Source organism: Piliocolobus tephrosceles, chromosome 11 (assembly GCF_002776525.5).
Source record: "Piliocolobus tephrosceles isolate RC106 chromosome 11, ASM277652v3, whole genome shotgun sequence".
In the NCBI taxonomy this organism is placed as follows: domain Eukaryota; kingdom Metazoa; phylum Chordata; class Mammalia; order Primates; family Cercopithecidae; genus Piliocolobus; species Piliocolobus tephrosceles.
Genome location: NC_045444.1, coordinates 101,734,222 through 101,749,044, shown reverse-complemented (window position 1 = coordinate 101,749,044; position 14,823 = coordinate 101,734,222).

The following is a 14,823-nucleotide window of genomic DNA, read 5'->3' as shown; positions in this document are numbered from 1 at the left end:
TTTTTTTTTTTTTCAAGATGGAGTTTTGCTCTTGTTGCCCAGGCTGGAGTGCAATGGTGCATTCTAGGCTCATCACAACCTCCGCCTCCTGGGTTCAAGTGATCTCCTGCCTCAGCCTCCCTAGTAGCAGGGATTACAGGCATGCACCACCACACCTGGCTAATTTTCTATTTCTAGTAGAGACGGGATTTCTCCATGTTGGTCAGGCTGGTGTCTAATTCCCCACCTCAGGTGGTCCGCCTGCCTCGGGCTCCCAAAGTGCTGGGATTACAGGCGTGAGCCACTGTGCCTGGCCTGACTTTTCTATTTCTATCCTTACTCACTATAGTCTATTTTAAACAGAGAAGCCAGTGTGATCCTTTTAAAAACATATTCCATCATAATACACTCTGCTCTAAAACTTTCCAGTGGCTTCCCCTCTCATTCTCAGTAAAGCCAAAGTACTTGTATTGATAATAACCTAAGAGCTGATGCCCTCTGGTCTCTCGCTGCCCTCTTCTATGATTCACCATCTTGTTGGCCCCACTGCCACCATAGTAGACTCTCTGCTGCCTGCACAGCCTGGCCATGCTTCCTCCTTCAGGGCTGACTCCCTCACCAACTTCACATCTTTCCTCGCTGTCAACTTTTCAGAGAGGCTGTCCTCGACTACACTTTTCACTCATTCCGTATATATTTATTGAGTACTCTGTGCTGTGCAATATTCTAGAAACTTAGGGATAAACAGACAAATATTCCTGTCCTCATGGAGCAAGTGGAGATAGATAATAGGTATCATCATAAGGAGAAAAGAAAAAGTAGAGGACATCATGGAGGACCAGAAGGAATGCTTTTATTATTATTAAGACGGATGGAGTCTCTCTTAATTGCCCAGGCTGGAGTGCAGTGTCGTGATCTTGGCTCACTGCAACCGACGCCTCCCAGGTTCAAGCGATTCTTCCACCTTAGCTTCCCAAGTTGCTGGGATTGCAGGCACTCGCCACTATGCCTAGCTAATTTTTGTATTTTTAGGAGAGACGGGGTTTCACCATGTTGGCCAGGCTGGTCTCGAACCCCTGACCTCAAATGATTCACCCACCTCGGCCTCCCAAAGTGCTGGTATTACAGGCGTGAGACACCGCACAAGTAAAGGGTTTTGATATGAATATGATTGGCTGGGCGCGGTGGCTCGCCTGTAATCCCAGCACTTTGGGAGGCCGAGGCGCGTGGATCACGAAGTCAGGAAATTGAGAACACCCTGGCGAACACAGTGAAACCCCCACTCTACTAAAAATACAAACCATTAGCTGGGCGAGGTGGCGGGCGCCTGTAGTCCCAGGTACTCAGGAGGCTGAGGCAGGAGAACGGTGTGAACCCAAGAGGCGGAGCTTGCAGTGAGCGGAGATCATGCCACCGCACTCCAGCCTGAGCGAAAGAGCGAGACTCCGTCTCAAAAACAAAACAAAACAAAACAAAACAAAAAAAATCTGGTTATCAAGGGACCTCATTAAGAAGATATTTAAAGAAAGACTTGAAGGAGAAGAGAGTTAGTTATTAAAGTATTTGTAAAACCGCTTCACATTCTCCTGTATTTTCTTTCCCTTCCTTGCACAATTTCCTCTGTATACAGCTTTATCACCATCTAATACACTATAAATTTCATATGTGAGGTGATTTTAACCTATTATATCTTCTCCAATAAAATAACAGAGTTGAACATTCTGTTACATGTTGAATCCGCTTTGATGATATTGAAGGAAGAACTAGGAAGAGAATTACTGGACTGGAATTTCGATCCTCTTGTAGTATCCAAGCAGCTAAGTACAAAAGGATTCCCAACATGCTGTAGTGGAGAGGATGCAGAACTAGGTTCCTGGGTTCTAGATTGTATCTAGAGATGAAAAAAGGGCATAATGTTAATAATCATTGGGGAAGTGGCTCAAGCCAGAAAGATTCCAGTACATAAACTGTCGGCAGCAATCCTTCAGGCTTTCCACTTGAAATTAACAGCAGCAGACCTGGCAATGGCTTTTGACCAGTGGGTTCCACTGTAGGTAGTATGATGATAATTTCCATTTTACAAAGAGACGAAAAGATGGAAATGAAACCCAGAGGTGACCTTATCTGACACAACCCAGCCAGTAACCCAGCAACCCAGCCAGATCCAGGATATGACCTGAGGCCTGTCCATTGCTAGAGTTTGTGCTCTTTCTGCTACAACACATGCTTTTCCAGGATGGGAGCAATGGAAGGTTCCCTAAGCTCCTACTAAAGCTGCTTCTGCTGAGCTGTTGTGCATTTTTCTGGCTGGGTTTGGATTTCCTGTTTCTCTGACTGAACACAAAGCGATTGGGAAGCCCAGTGTTTGGCAATAAGCACAACCGGGGAGGGTGCTGTGTGTCTACAGGAGCACAATGTGTTTTCGTAACCTCATGGAGGGAATGCCCTGCTAGGTTGCCTGTCCTGTGGAAACCAATGAGCATGGTAACTTGGGGAAAACTACTTATTGCATGATAGTTGTAATGTACACATTTGGAGTGTAGGTTTTCAAGGGGCATTATTCAGTTCACACAGAGTGTGTTTATCCTGTGGGTGTACTGTTGGTGAAGTTTGGCAACACATGTTTTAAAATGCAGTATTCCTATTGTTTTCTAAAACAAATTACTGAAATTATCCCTTGACAAAATCTTCTTGGGGATATGCAAATAATCTACCATGAAAGCATGTAGCAAGCATGAATTTTAAAATAGACATTCTGGAATCTGAGTCTAGTTATAGAAAGAAGAAATAAATAAAAATCATGGAAGCACTGCAAAAAAAATAGAATAAAAGAATAACATTAGTATTTTGCTTCGTGTATCACACAGAAGCACATATCATGAGTGAGAAAATTTCCTGATACATGCACAAAGCCTCCGAGAGAAGCTTCTCTCATTTGAATGTGTATAAAATGTTGCTTGAAAAACTATGATCTCTTTAAGACAGAATAGACTTTGACAAAAGCAAGTACCAAGTACTTTAGGAAAGCTACTGCTTTTGGTATAAAATCCTGCTGTACTTAGTGTAGGAAATTAAACAGTAAAAATACTTGATAAGAGATAGGAATATTTCTATTTCAAGAAAGAATTCAGTCTCTCCCTCATGTCTCTCTTTTGTCAGATAAAACAGAAAAACCAATTTCTTCCTTACGTAAAGGTACTAAGGAAGGTAGTCCTTACATAGTGAGAGGACAGTACATTTTTTTTAGTCACCTAAAGCCTATGACAAAGAAATAAGGGCTATAGGGGTTTTAATACCCTTTAGACTGATTTGATGACAGGGAATCCACAATCTCTGGGTAAGACAAATAAGTCAGAGTGAGTTAAAAAGAAGCCTGAGGGTAGGTCAGTGTCAGATAAAGCTACAATTTATAACAAGTGACAGAGCACAAACAATTTTTCTATACAAGAGAAGATCTAGCTTAACTGATATTAATAATATTTTGGTGAATTGTTTTTCAAATTTTATTTACTTATTTTATACCACAAGTATATACAATGTCTATTTGTCAATTATACCTTCCTAAAGATGAGTAAAAACAAAAAGCACAATTTAAGATTTATAGGCCAGGCACGGTGGCTCACACCTGTAATCCCAGCACTTTGAAAGGCTGAGGTGGGCGGACAACCTGAGGTTAGGATTGAGGTCAGTGAGCTGAGATCATGCCAGTGCAGTCTAGTGTGGGCAACAGAGCAAGACTCCATCAGAAAGAGAAAGAAGGAAAGAAAGAAAGAAAAGAAGAAAGAAAGAAGAAAGAAAAGAAAGAGAGAGAGAAAGTGTGAAAAAAAGAAAGAAAAGAAAGAAAGAGAGAGAAAGAAAGAAAAGAAAAGAAAGAAAGAAAATAAAGAGAAAGAGAAAGCAAAGTTGAAGAACAAAGGAAGGAAAGAAAGATGGACTCTGCTCACACCCACCTAAAAACTACACAGTGACTGCCCATTCTGGTCACTTCTGGTCTGGTGCTTTCTCCAGACAGTTGTATGGCTAATTCACTTGTTTTCTTTAAATGGCACTTTCTTGGCGATGTCTGCTCTGACCATCCTATTTCTGGTTTGTTTGTTTGTTTTGAGATGGAGTCTTGTAGTGCAATAGCATGATCTCAGCTCACTGCAACCTCCGCCTCCCAGGTTCAAGCAATTCTCTTGCCTCAGTCTTCCAAGTAGCTGGAACTACAGGCATTCGCCACCATGCCCAGCTAATTTTGTGTTTTTAGTAGAGGCAGGGTTTCGCCATGTTGGCCAGGCCGGGCTCTAACTCCTGACCTCAGGTGATCCACCCCCACCCCCTTGGCCTCCCTAAGTGCTGGGATTACTGGCGTGAGCCACCGTGCCCGGCCTGATCATCCTATTTTAAATTTTCCCACACCTCTGATTCCTTGTATCCTGATGAATGGATTATTAACACTAAAGCATTCTATGAAAGTTGATGATGAACATTCTTATCTTTCATTCATTTTTTTTTTTTTTTTTTTTTTTTTGAGGCGGAGTCTTGCTCTGTCGCCCGGACTGGAGTGCAGTGGCCGGATCTCAGCTCACTGCAAGCTCTGCCTCCCGGGTTTATGCCATTCTCCTGCCTCAGCCTCCGGAGTAGCTGGGACTACAGGCGCCCGCCACCTCGCCCGGCTAGTTTTTGTATTTTTAGTAGAGACGGGGTTTCACCGTGTTAGCCAGGATGGTCTCGATCTCCTGACCTCGTGATCCGCCCGTCTCGGCCTCCCAAAGTGCTGGGATTACAGGCTTGAGCCACCGCGCCCGGCTCATTTTTTTAAAAAAGGAAAAAAAGCACAAGAAAGGAATCATTGGTTATCATCAGCTCCAGGTTTAACATTTTTCCGTAGCTGCCATACCATGATAAAGAATGTGATCAACCTCTGAACTTTGGGATATACAACTGCAGTTCCTTTGGGGCCAGTGGATTTGTGCTACTTCATCGAGATTCTCACTTACCAGGTCCCTCTTATGACTATTGACATAGCATGAATTTGCAAGACTGGCTTGATCATTTGGGGATCAGATCCAAGGCTTTGGCCTCATTAGCACAGTAACTAACAAGCTGAGTTAATTGGTCACACACCACAGTAACTACAAAATTCTTATTTACAGTACACCAAAAGATAAAGTCTTGAAGTATATTTGTGACAAGCACAACATTTTGTTTTACTTACATTTAAAAAATAAAGCAAATATAAACAGAACATTGCATCACGCTTTCAGGTTTACAATACTGAACAATTTCCTAAATGAATGTTTTGCATTGTTTTTGAATCCATAACTGCTTTTTTGATAAACATAAAATTCTCCTGCTCCTACTGAAAATCATTGCTATCACCTACATATTCCCACCAGCTAAAGTAAATTTATGAAGCTTATTCATGGCAGTCAAATTTAAAATATTTTAATATTAAGTTTGCTTCTTCAAACTACAAATATACTTCCTGAAATGTTTTCTTCTTGCCCTTCTCCTTTTTCCCACTCAATCTGTAACCAACCAGGCTAAAAATGGAAAACATATGTCCTTTGATACGATTTTCTACAAGTTATGCAGGCATTAATGTATAATTTCAAAACATAAGTGTAATTTGTATAAAAGATGTTAGCATGAATCGAACTTTTATTTAACCAGGAGATTAACAAAACCAGTGCAAATGAGAATATCAGACTGATATATATGGTACGTAAAAAAAATAAAAACAGAAATTAGATTGTTAAATTATTTGCAAATCTAATTAATGTTTCTACACAGCAATAAACCATAACCTTCAGAGTTAGTTTCTCTTTCGGACAGACATTCTACGTATATGTCTGTCTCTCCTTCTTGGAGAAGTGAAAAGTTGAAGAATAAAGAAAGGAAAGAAAGATGGACTCTTCTTTCTTTCAAATCATTTGCAATTATTAGTTTCTCCAAGTAAAACATCCAACTTCATAGACTTCAGACCCTAACTGGTAGTGAATAGAGATAGTTCCGAGGTGAATTTATTTTCGTAATATTTAAAAATAACAGAATCATTGTTTTGCCTTTTCTCAAAATTTCCGGTAATTTTTCTTTCTTTTTTTGAGATGCAGTCTCGCTCTGTTGCCCAGGCTGGAGTGCAATGGCGCGATCTCAGCTCACTGCAAACTCTGCCTCCTGGATTCAAGCAATTCTTCAGCCTCAGGCTCCCAAGTAGCTGAGATTACGGGCACCCACCACCACGCCCAGCTAATTTTATATTTTTAGTAGAGACGAGGTTTCTCCATGTTGGTCAGGCTGGTCTTGAACTCCTGACCTCAGGTGATCCACCTGCCCCAGCCTCCCAAAGTGCTGGGATTACAGGCATGACCCATTGTGCCCGGCCTGGTAATTTTTCTTAATACAGGTTATAAAAATGTGAATATGTACTGTGAAGTGGTAAATGGCGAAGTGGTAGGGTTCTCTTGGCTAAGCTTTTACACTTGTTTATGTCATCAAACTCCCTTTCCCTATACATGGATCTCCTAAGATTACTTTTTCATAGAATATTAAGGAAATGGGTTTATTCTACACCAGCTCCTGGGTAATCCCCATGAGCGTTGGCTTTCTTGGCTTTGTGCTCTTCCCTATCTCGTGTTGTTCTGCTTTGGGACTGATCACTGCTTTTATAGATGCTAACAATACTTACCTATTCTGGAAAAGAGGCTTCTCACGATTGGATGCACAGGAAGCAACATCCAACCACATTTCCCTTTGTTACTCCGTCCTTTAATTCCATACCCTTCCCACACTAGACTGTAAGGATGTGTCTGATTCGCCTATCATGCTGAGAGTAAATAGAATTATGACATGCAAAAACTAATATACTGCATGCTACATGTCATTATTCCCATTGCCCAAAGGGAGAGCTCCCAAAAGTTAGAACCTTTGAGAAGAATTCCCTTTGTGGATAAAACTCAGTTTCTTTCCTTGATCTCCGGCCCTCAATCTTGCATTTCTCAGTAATTGCTTTCTTACTCATACCCACACTGAGCCTCGAATTCCCTTTTGGGAAAATCACTTCCCTATTCACAAGGATATGTCTGATCTTCCTCTAGACATAATAATTCGCAGCATGACATTTCTGAAAATCTGAGTTACTGAAGATAGAATATCATCCCTGAGGGCTTCCACATGATGGTGTAAGATGAACACTAGACTCCAAGTCAAATCTCCTTGATTCTGCCTTTCCCACCCCTGCTCCAATGTTAAATGGCAGTATACTCTCTCATTAGAAACTTCCAACTCTCAAATCCAATACTTACATAGACATTTATATTCCCCCCAAGCAAAGGTACTTTTCAGAGAGGAAGAGAAACTTTTACCTAGATACAACATAATTTTCCCAGGTCCCCTGCTCACGTGTATGTGATACTTTACATTTATTACCCTGAGTGGTCATTGATAACCCTTCATTATTCCTCTAACCTGAGCCTTTTTCAAGCCCTGTTAAGCCATCTGCCCTTGGTCAGTACCATTTAACACTGAAGGATCTGGTTGAACTTTGAAATGACCACGTTTCTGAGAACAAAATGCAGCATCTCCATTTCCCCATCTTTAAGCAGAGGGAGGAGCCATGAAGGGATTTCTTTTTTCTTTTCTTTTCTTTTTTTTTTTCTTTTTTCATGTCCAAGCTTCATCTCCTCTCTTCCCAGGGGGAGTCAGTCCTTCCAGTTAAACTTACTCTATTTTGCGTGAAAAGGGCAGAAAGTTCGTAAGCATAGTTCCTGGTTGAATTGTGTTCCCCCAAAAGATATGTTGAGGTCCTAATCCCCAGTACCCGTGAATGTGACTTTATTTAAAAATAAGGTGTTTGCAGATGTAATCAAATTAAGACAAGGTCATAGTGAATTACAGAGGGCCAGAATCCAGTATGACTGGTGTCCTTAGAAGGGGAGAAGAGACACTGAGACACACACACACACACACACACACACACACACACACACACACACAAGAAAGCCACGTGAAGGCGGGGTGCAGAACAGAATTATGTTGCCATCAAGCCAAGGCACACCTGAGACTACAATAAGGTGTAGGAGGCAAGGAAAGATCCTTCCAAGGTGCATCAAAGGCTGGATACTGTGGCCAGCACCTTGATTTTGTACTTCTGCCCTGCAGACTATGAAGGAATAAAATACTGTTGTTTTAAGCCAGCCAGTTTGTGATACTTTTTCACAGCAACCCTGGGAAACTAATACAAGCATTGTCATCATACTAGGTACCACTAAATGGCCTGCTACGTGACAGTCACTTGAGTGATTTGTTCATTAGATGAGAGTGTAGGTTTTGGAGTCAGAATTTCTGGGTTTAAATCCTGGCTCATAAAAGCTAGCTCTGTGGGCCCACAGTGACTCATGCCTGTAATCCCAGCACATTAGGATGCCAAGGTGGGTGAATCACCTGAGGTCAGGAGTTCGAGATCAGCCTGGCCAACATGGCGAAACCCCGTCTCTACTAAAAGTACAAAAATTAGCTGGGCGTGGTGGTGTGTGCCTGTAGTCCCAGCTACTCAAGAGGGTGAGGCAGGAGAGTCGCTTGACTGGTAAAGGGGAAGTTGCAGTTAGCCGAGATCGCACCACTACACTCTAGCTTGGGTGACACAGCGAGACTCTGTTTCAAAACAAAAACAAAAACTAACAAAAAAAACTACGTGTGTGACCTAGGGCAAGTTATATAACTGTTACCTATTATTTCTATTATTTTGTCAAATCATTAGAATAGTCCTGAAAGTTGATATTAATATCCCCACTCTTTATTTATTTATTTATTTATTTTTGGAGACAAGGTCTTGCTCTGTCACTGAGGTTGGAGTGCAGTGGTGCAACCATAGCTCATTGGAACCTCAAACTCCTGGGCTCAAGTGATCCTCCCACCTTGGCCTCCCAAAGTGCTGGGATTATAGGTGTGAGCCAGCGTTCCTGGCCTAATATCCCCACTTAAGAGAAGAATCTTCTGAGATATAGAGAAGTTCACTATTTGCCCATGGAAATACAGTTAGTAAGTGGAACAGTTGGATTTTTTTTTTTAACCCTCCAACTTCTGGACTCAAGTAATCGTCATGCCTCAGCCTCCTGAGTAGCTAAGACCACAGTTGTGGGCCACCACACCCAGCTAACAGCTGTTTTAAAAATATGTTTTAATTATTTTGAAAGAGTTTCAAATTTTCAGAAAAAATACAAGAAAAACACAATAAACTCTCACATACCTTTCACTCAAACTCCCCAGTTGTTTTGGCATGATCAAATTGGCATGATCTTGGCTCACTGCAACCTTTGCCTCCTGGATTCAAGCAATTCTCATGCCTCAGCCTCACAAGTAGCTGGACTACAGGTACGCACCACCACACCTGGCTAATTTTTGTATTTTTAGTAGAGACAGCATTTCCCTACATTGGCCAGGCTGGTCTCGAACTCCTGACCTCTGGTGGTCCACCTACCTCGGCCTCCCAAAGTGCTGGGATTACAGGCTTCACAGGCATGAGCCACTGCACCCAACCTATTTGGGTTTTGTTTGTGTGTGTGTGACAGGGTCTTACTGTGTTGCTCAGGCTGATCTCAAACTCCTGGACTCAAGTGATCCTCCTGCCTTAGCCTCCCAAGTAGCTGAGATGACAGGTACATGCCATTGCATCTGGCAATTGTGTTTTTTAAAAAAACCATATTTGCTTCATCATTGGAGCTCTCTCTCTCTCTCCCTCTCTCTCTCTATATATGTATATACACACACACATATATACAAACATATACATATATTCATTCCGTGTATGTATCATATACACTATATATTCATATATAACATATATTTTATATTTTTACCCCTAAGCCATTTAAGAATTACAAACTTGTGCCCTATTACCTTTTGATAATTCAGTATGTAACTTCTAACAAGAGCACTCTCCCACCTAATGAGAGTTCAACCGTGACAATGAGAAAATTGGGGTTTATACCTTACCATGTTGGGTGTTTTTTTTTTAGTAAACTTTTTATCTGAGAAGAACATACATACAGACAAGTGCAGAAATCATAAGTATACATCTGAAGGAATATCCAGCAAGTGAACACACTTGCATAACCAGCAGACAAATGAGGAAATAGATTATTATCAACACCCAAAAGCTCCCCAGCCTATGTCCCATCTTAGTTGCTTTCTCTTCCTCTTCAAAGGTAACCATTATCCTGATTCCCATCACCATAAATTAGTGTGGTCTGCTTTTGAACTTTATATGAATGGAATTACGTACTATGTACCCACCCACCTTTTTGTTTTTTAGACAGTGTTTCGCTCTTGTTGCCCAGGCTGGAGTGCAATGGCACCATCTCAGCTCACTGCAAGCTTGCCTCCCGGGTTCAAGCCATTCTCCTGCCTCAGCCTCCTGAGTAGCTGGAATTACAGGCATGCGGCACCACGCCTGGCTAATTTTGTATTTTTAGTAGAGATGGGGTTTCTCCATGTTGGTCAGGCTGGTCTCGAACTCCCAACCTCAGGTGATCCGCCCACTTCAGCCTCCCAAAGTGCTGGGATTACAGGTGTGAGCCACTGTGCCCGGCCCCCCCTTTTTGTTTTAAAAAACAGCTTTTTTCCACTCAATATTACGTATGTGAGATCTATTATTATTGCTGGATATATCTGTAATTTGTTTATTTCTCATTGCTATATAGTATTTCTTATGCAAACACATCCCAGTTTATCCTTTCTACTGCCATTGGACATATGGATCATTCTTTGTTTTTGGCTATCAATATTTTTGTACTTTTTTGGTGCACATGTGTATACATTTCTGTTGGGTTTATTACTAGAAGTGGAATGGTTATGTGACAAGGTGTATGTAAGTTTAACTTTAGTACCTCCTGTATTGCCAAATAATTCCCCAAAATGATTATACATGATCTTCAGCAGTGTATGGGAGTTTTATTTGCCTCATATCCTTACCAGCACTAAATGTTATCATTATTTTTTATTCTAGCCCTCTGGTGGGTGAACAGATTTTCTTGTTGTTGTTTTCTTTCTTTTTTTTTTTTGAGACAGAGTCTCACTCAGCTGCCCAGGTTGGAGTGCAGTGGCATAATCTCGGCTCACCGCAACCACCATCTCCTGGGTTCAAGCACTTCCCCTGTCTCAGCCTCTCGAGTAGCTGGGATTACAGGCACCCATCATCATGCCTGACTAATTTTTGTATTTTAGTAGAGATAGGGTTTCACCACATTGGCCAGGCTGGTCTTGAACTCCTGACCTCAGGTGATCCGCCCACCTCGGCCTCCCAAAGTGCTGGGATTACAGGCATGAGCCATCACGCCCAGCCTCGTTGTTGTTTTAATTTGAATTACCCTATGGCTAATGAGGTTGAGTATCCTTTTATATACTTAAATATTACTTGAATATCCTCTTTTGGGATGTGCTTGTGAAGTGCTAGATTTTAAATATCCTTACCTGACCCCAAAGTTGATTTTTTAAATTTATTATTCTAAATTCTTCGTATATATCATGAAATAAATAGAGATAAGGACTAGTTGAGTACTCTAATAACAATGCGGTAACTGTACCAGCATCAGATGTTTTAGTTATCTATCGCTGCACACAGAACAAATTACTCCAAAACTTACTGGCTTCAAACAATAATAAATATGTTTGATAGCATAAATTTCCTGAAGGTGAAGAATTTGGGGTACCTTAGTTAGGTCATTCTGGCTCAGGATCTCTCATGAGGTTAACAGTCACAATGCCAGCTGGGACACTTGAAAGGGGCTGGAAGACTTGCGTCAGGATGACTGACTCACATGGCTGCTAAGTTGATGCTGACTATTGGCAGGAGGCCTCAGCTTCTTACCACATGGCCCTCTCCACAGAGCTGCTTGATTGTCCTCACAACACAGTGGTTGGCATCCACCAGAGTCAGTGACTCAAGAGAGAGCAAGGTAGCAGCTGCAATGCATTTTATGACCTAGCCTTGGAGGCCACACCACATCATTTTCCCAGTATCCCATTGGCTACACAGGTTAGCCTTACTGAATATGGGAAGGAAACTACACAAGGGCCATCTTGGGGATTAGCTGCTACAATTGTCATTATAAACTTTATTGCCCAAGCTCTTTTAAAAATGCAAATAGAGGGAAAATTACACTTTTTAAAAATTCTGTTTTTTGAGACAGTCTCAATCAGTCCGTCGCCCACGCTAGAGTGCAATGGCACGATCCCAGCTCACTGAAACCTCCACCTCCCGGGTTCAAGCAATTCACCTGCCTCAGCCTCCCAATTAGCTGGGATTACAGGCCCATGCCACCATGCCTGGCTAATTTTTGGATTTTTAGTAGAGACAAGGTTTAACCATGTTGGCCAGGCTGGTCTTGAACTCCTAACTTCAAGTGATCTGCCTGCCTCAGCCTCCCAAAGTGCTGAGATTATAGGTGTGAGCCACTGCACCCAGCCTAAAAATTCTTTACCAAAAAGAATGAGCTTGAAGAAAGATTGTTCATTTAATACATGTGTATTCTATTGAAATACATTCTCTGGTTTTGGCTATCAATATTTTTGTCCATTTCTGGGGTGCACATATGTATACAGTTCTGTTGGGTTTATTACTAGGAATAATAAATTCCTAGTTTATTCCTAGAAATATGTATTAGTTTACTCCTATAAATTCCTAGTTTATTACTGGGAATAATGGAAAATGTAATTAATTGATTTTAGGATCAACAACTTGTATTGCTTACCAGGGTTTCAGATGTTTTTGAAAGTAAATGGATTTGGATAATTATCATAGTTTGTTTTACTCCTTTCTGTATATAAGGAGTGCCTTCTCACATATACTTATAAGACTATTGATTAGAACTTCAGAAGTCATGTATTTCAGATTGTAAAAATGGTTGCATATGTTGTTTTAGTCTGCTTGGGCTACCATAACAAAATAACATAGACTAGGTACCTAAAACAACAGAAATTTGTTTTCTCACAGTTCCGAAAGCTGGAAGTCTGAGAACAGGATGCCAACATTATTGAGTTTTGGTAAGGGCTCTCTTCCTGGCTTGCAGACAGCCACCTCCTTGCTGTGCCCCACATTGGCCTTTCCTTGGTGTACATATATGAAGAGAGTAAGAACTCTTTCCTCTCTCTTTCTTTCTTTCTTTTTTTTTTTTTTTTAATTATGCTTTAAGTTCTAGGGTACATGTGCACAACATGCAGGCTTGTTACATAGGTATACATGTGCCATATTGGTTTGCTGCACCCATCAACTCATCATTTACATTAGATATTTCTCCTAATACTATCTCTTCCCCAGCCCCCAACCTCGTGACAGGCCTCATTGTGTGATGTTCCCTGCCCTGTGTCCAAGAGTTCTCATTGTTCAATTCCCACCTATGAGTGAGAACATGCGGTGTTTGGTTTTCAGTCTTCGTGATAGTCTGCTGAGAACGATGGTTTCCAGCTTCATCTGTGTCCCTGGAAAGGACATGAATTCATCCTTTTTTATGGTTGCATGGTATTCCATGGTGTATATGTGCCACATTTTCTTAATCCAGTCTATCACTGATGGACATTTGGGTTGCTTCCAAGTCTTTGCTATTGTGAATAGTGCCGCAGTAAGCATACGTAAGTATGTGTCTTTATAGTAGCATGATTTATAGTCCTTTGGGGATATACCCAGTAATGGGATCGCTGGGTCAATATTTCTAGATCTAGATCCTTGAGGAATCGCCACACTGTCTTCCACAATGGTCGAACTAATTTACTCTCCCACCACCAGTGTGAACGTGTTCCTGTTTCTCCACATCCTCTCCAGAATCTGTTGTTTCCTGACTTTTTAATGATCGCCATTCTAACAGACATGTGATGTGGCTCATTGTGGTTTGGTTTGCATTTCTCTGATGACAGTGATGATGAGCATTTTTTCATGCATCTGTTGGTGGCATACAGGTCTTCTTTTGAGAAGTGTCTGTTCATAGCCTTTACCCACTTTTTGCTGGGGTTGTTTTTTTTTCTTGTAAATTTGTTTAAGTTCTTTGTAGATTCTGGATATTAGCCCTTTGTCAGATGAGTAGATTGCAAAAATTTTCACCCATTCTGTAGGTTGCCTGATGGTAGTTTCTTTCGCTGTGCAGAAGCTCTTTAGTTTAATTAGATTCCATTTATCTATTTTGGCTTTTGTTGTGATTGTTTTTGGTGTTTCAGTCATGAAGTCCTTGCCCATGCCTATGTCCTCAATGGTGTTGCCTAGGTTTTCTTCTAGGTTTTTATGGTTTTGGGTCTAACATTTAAGTCTTTAATCCATCTTGAATTAAGGTGTAACGAAGGGATCCAGTTTCAGTTTTCTATATGTGGCTAGCCAGTTTTCCCAGCACCATTTATTAAATAGGGAATCCTTTCCCCATTTCTTGTTTTTGTTGGGTTTGTCAAAGATCAGATGGTTGTAGATGTGTGGTGTTATTTCTGAGGCCTCTGTTCTGTCCATTGGTCTGTCTCTCTGTTTTGGTACTAGTACCATGCTGTTTTGGTTACTGTAGCCTTGTAGTATAGTTTGAAGTCAGGTAGCGTGATGGCTCCAGCTTTGTTCTTTTTGCTTAGGATTGTCTTGGCAATGCAGGCTCTTTTTTCATTCCAGATGAAATTTAAAGTAGTTTTTTCCAATTCTGTGAAGAAAGTCATTGGTAGCTTGATGGGGATGGCATTGAATCTATAAATTACCTTGGGCAGTATGGCCATTTTCACAATATTGATTCTTCCTATCCATGAGCATGGAATGTTCTTCCATTTGTTTGTGTCCTCTTTTATTTCATTGAGCAGTGGTTTGTAGTTCTCCTTGAAGCGGTCCTTCGCATCCCTTGT